This window comes from Penaeus monodon, chromosome 11 (genome assembly GCF_015228065.2).
Source record: "Penaeus monodon isolate SGIC_2016 chromosome 11, NSTDA_Pmon_1, whole genome shotgun sequence".
Classification (NCBI taxonomy): domain Eukaryota; kingdom Metazoa; phylum Arthropoda; class Malacostraca; order Decapoda; family Penaeidae; genus Penaeus; species Penaeus monodon.
In genome coordinates, this window is record NC_051396.1 from 5,652,825 (window position 1) to 5,658,252 (window position 5,428).

The following is a 5,428-nucleotide window of genomic DNA, read 5'->3' on the forward strand; positions in this document are numbered from 1 at the left end:
AAGATTCAACATCAGCAGCAGTCTATATAAGAGATTTCAGTCTCGTTTTATTATGGACACTTCCATCGGCAACAGAAATTTTGGAAGGTGAATTATACGCCATTAAGCAAGGACTAACATACATGCAAAATAATGATATATCAGAAACAGTGATTTTCACAGATTCAAAGTCAGCCTTAATATCATTGCAGAATCACAAACCAAAAACAAATAAAGACCTGATATACAGAATATAAACCCTATTAAAAGCACTAACAACTCAGAATTATAAAATAATCTTACAGTGGATCTCAGCGGAATAAAAGGAGACGAAATTGCGGACTCAGCAGCAAAAAAGCCCACAACACAACGAACCCCATAAAGGTACCCCATGACACCAGAAACATCATAAAGGAAATCAAAGCAAACAGCCAAAAGAATTGGGAAAGTAAATTAAATGATATACTAAAACATAAAAATTACCTAATTAAAAACAACCAACCACAACCATGGACAAGATAAAAAAAACAGAAAATTAAATGTATGCATAACAAGAATTATAACGCATACAAGATTAAAACATTTACATCAACTAAAACTAGAAAATGACCCAAACTACAGATGGTGCAGACTGGAAGAAGAAACAATAGAACACCTGATACTACAATGTCCAAGATTTAACTCATACTCATAACTCAAGAGATCATTGACTAGATGCCCCCCCAAAAAAAAAAAAAAAAAAATCAATAATCCAAATCTAAATCTAATTACAGGCTCAGTTCAACCACCAACTAAAAGATACTACATTTTAAGACACATGAAGAACAGATATAATTGAACGGAGAACAAATATAATTGATTATATATAAGCTACAGAGAAGATTAGAAGAAAAGGATCCAGAGGATATAGACAATATCTAGTCTAAAACTCTATAAAAAGAAGAAAGAAGAAGTACCTATTTCCGAATTGTAACGTATATTTCTTGGTTTTGGAAGAAGCTCAGGAACACGTAATGACTTGTGGTAAGTGTCTGACCACCAAAGAATATAATGAGTGTAAATTTACATCATGTAAACCTAAAATATGTCTGTAGTTGAGATAGAACTTCCGGGAGCGTCACTGTAGTTGGTGATAAAAATTGATGATAATGTTACTGTTATCTTTAATAACTGCTTAAGACTATAATTTCGAACAGTTATAATTTTGGTGGAGGCAGGATAGATATATCATATTTTGACTCTTTATACCAAAAGTGATTAGCAATTAATTAAGAAATAAAGTTGGAAAAAATCATAATAAATGTAAATGTTGGCATGTTCAGTTCTTATGTAATCAGTAACTGTAATGGAGATCAGTGTAAATCAACTCTGTGGCTTTCAGGACAGAATATGTATAGATTTTGTTCACAGGCAATTGCAGCATTAAATACATCTACTTACACAACAAATAGTTGATTTTATATACCATAAAGGACATTGTACTCTTTCATACTAATTTGAGCTGAAGTCCTTACATACGTATATATATACGTATATATATATAATATATATAATATATATATATAATATATATATTATTATATATATATAATATTATATATATATATATATATATATATATATATATATATAATATAGATATAATATGATATATATAATATAATATTATATACTATATATATATATATATATACATATATAATATATATATATATATTATATATATATTATATATAATATATTATATATATATATATATTAATAAAATATATATATATATAATTCATATATATATATATATAATATATATATTATTTAATACTAATATAATATTATTTATATATATATAATATATATATTATATTATTATATATTATATATAATATTATATATATTATATATTATTATATATATAATATATATAATATATATATATATATATCTATATATCTATTATATATAATATATTTATATATACTATATAACATATATATATATATATATATATATATATATATATTATATATTTATATATATATATATATATATTATATATATATATATATCTATATATATATATATATATATATCTATATATATATATATATATATATATATACATATATATATTAATATAAATATTAATATATCTTTAACGTTTTATGGCTTTATTTCTTTTACTTTAAAATGGCTTTATTTATTTATTTATTTATTTATTTATTTTCTTTCCGTGTTGTTTTGTAAATATTAATTACAGGCAAGTTGCATTCTAGTTACTGCTTTAGTCATTTGCTCTGTAAACCTCAGGTAAAGCCAGGTAACATTTATGTTTTATACTTACAAGTGAGTTTCTTCTAATATAAGTTTTTGCTGTAGTCTTTAAGGTTTTATGTTTTTGTCTGTTTTGCGTTTGTGCCTTAAAATACAATTCTTTATTTGTTAAATCTTTGCATGTAAAGGCATTTTGTAAATATAAAGTAAAGGCAAGCTGCATTTATGTTATTATTGCTCTAGCTCAGTTGTTCTGTAAATGTCAGGAAATATATATTTTTTTTTGTATTGTAGTGTTTAAGGTTTATCATTTCATTTGTTATACCTTCATGCCTTGAAATGGAAATGTTTATTTGTTAAGTCTTTGTATGTAATGGCAGTTATAACAAATTATTTTTCTTTAGCTTTTAGAAGATTCAGTACACCACGTGCTCAGGTGCTTAAACATCGGGATAATTTCAGATTGTGGTATAGTGTAAGCAGGAGTTTCGAATATTTGGAACAAATACCTTTTATTATTTTTGCTAAATATATTTAATTTAATTTACCCCCAAATAAAACCTGAGGTAAAAAAAGTGGTGTAACAAAAAATATTTTATTAGACATGGATTATGGTAAATATGACTTAAAATTTGACTTGAAGTTTTTAAAACTTTCAGTAAAAATATATGTGTATATATACACGCATCAATGCAATACAATGCTGAAAGATATGTTATATATACAAAAGATAAAGAAAAAACAAGCAGCATGAAAAGGAAAGAAATATATAAGTGATCTATCACGGGTGCTTATAAAGGTACAGTATATATTTTCAAATATTTTATGAGCTATGAAAATAAGGATCATATTCAAAAGGAAATGAAATGTGCAAAAAAAAAAGGACAAATATAAGGCAGCATTACTTGCAAACATACAGTTTGATGCAAGAAACAAAAGTTTAGATACAAGATTTGCCAATTCATCTTGTTTTGTAAAAGCTTCTTCTCTTTCCACTTTAGGAATACCTTCAAACGGAACCTCTGGCTTAGGTTCCAAAACAATGTCTTGTAGCTCTTCTTGGATACAAAGTAAAATAAAGTTATGAAGTACTCAGGGAGCTGTAATGACTATTGGAATTCTGTCAAGTCTAGTCATATCTAGGTATTTTAATCTTCGGAATTTACACTTTAGTAAACCAAATTCTCTCTCAGTCACAACCCTAGTAGAAAAGTGAATTTTACGAAAAGAAATCTGTTCAGCTGTGAGTTGACCAGTGTTCTTGTAAGGAACAATCATGAATGGCGAGAGAGGATAAGGAGAATCACCAAGCAAATGAAAATCTCTGGGCAAATAATTGTTTTTTAAAAATGAATATATGAGAGAATTTCTGTACACCCTTGCATCGTGTACAGACCCTGCCCATCCTGAATATATGTCAAGAAATCTTGAATTAGAATCACAAACTGCTTGCAACTGAATACGTGTAAACATTTTCGTGTTTACATAGGCCTCTCTGTTTTATTTGGTACCTGGAAATCTTAGATTAGAATCACAAACTGCTTGCAACTGAATACGTGTAAACATTTTCGTTTTTACATAGGCCTCTCTGTTTTATTTGGTACCTGGAATTTGTATATGAGTGCCATCTATAGCACCAACAACGCCAGTTTTTCTAAAGAAATTTTCTGCTATTTTATTAATTTGATCTCCTGCAGGCCATACAATAATATGTTTCATAACGATCTTTAGTGTACAAGCTATCTCCATAAATACTTTGTGTAGTGATGATTTACTTAAGTTGAATCTATCACCAACACCTCTGAATGACTTTTGGTTCCCCAAACGCCAAAGTGTAGCCAGGATCTTCTTCTCTTCAGACAGGATCTTTTTTGATAAATGGGGTCTAAGAATCTGACACAAATCCTGTTGATAAAGAAAAGTATACATGAGAACAAGTGAAAGACAGTAAACAGTTGTATACATGGTAAATTCAGCATAATTTGGCATCTCCAAATTAACCAGTTAAATCCATGAGAAATCAGCCACTTTCCTTATGCCTTTCTGAAAATTTAAATTATACTGTTTAACACTATAGAAGACAATAACTATCACAGAAGTGCAAAGTAGATGTTGAAACTAATGAAGGCTTTGCAAAGGCATACATTCCAATCAGGTACCAGAAATATGAAGAAAAAAAGTTATTGGTAATTACTGAAATGGCTGTAAAAAGCTGTAGAAATAATTTCTCTTCAAATTTGCAACATTATTGTTATGCACAGAATTACTCCAACAAAGAGCAACAGACTTTGTTGCTGTGAATACGTGGAGGATTGTCTTCCTATTCATGTGCATACTAGATATGATAATAGTTTATGCGAAGGTATTCAAAACAAATGCCAGCATTTTTTCTGATACTATTAAAATATATTGTTTTTATTATATTGTTGACATAATCAGTTTTCAAAATAGTAATACTAATGGAAATTAAACAAAATTCTTTCTGCAAATCAAAGAAAATGATAAACAGGTGTAATAGGCTGAGCTTGCAACTTTTTGGTAATCAAGTATTTGTTGAGCCATCTATGTATAAAAACAAACTAAAATCGCAAATATGGCATGACTCCATGACTATAATGCAATCCCCCACAATATAATTTTGTAAAATAAGCTGATTAGAATTAATCTTTCATATTTGCGCATACATACTAAAATTACCTTATAGTGGAATTTATTTTATAATATCTGTAGTCATATGCACTGGACATTACCACGGGAAAAAATTACTCCATGCTTTACAAACGTACAGTTACAGCTGTTTCACTTCATTTATGGCAATGTTATAATAAATTATTAATACTAAAGTACATGGTGTATCGCCTCTTAGCATGAAAGTTGGCAGACGCATTCTGAAGTTGGAATTGAATTCCTCCTTGCGGTATAGGGGCACAATGTTCTCTGCATAAGCACCAACTCTGACTGGATTCCGGACCCTATGTCGTCTCTGTGCAGCTTCCTCTGCTCCCCCTAGATAATTTTCTATAGCAACTATTAAAGCTGCGTCTAAAATGGGATCATCTAATTCATCTAAAAGGACAGCAACGCCCGTAACATGCCTAGCAGCGTCGGCCATGTTGGTATGTTTGTTTACAGTAATCAGCCAAGAGGCGTTTCGCATGGCGAAACCGTTCACTCTGAA

At 28.7% G+C, this 5,428-nt stretch overlaps 1 pseudogene; it reads right to left on the reverse strand.

Moving 5' to 3' along the window:
* Positions 1 to 759: 759 nt before the first annotated feature.
* LOC119578426 lies at positions 760 to 4,268 on the reverse strand (annotated as a pseudogene).
* Between the last annotated feature and the right edge of the window lie 1,160 nt (positions 4,269 to 5,428).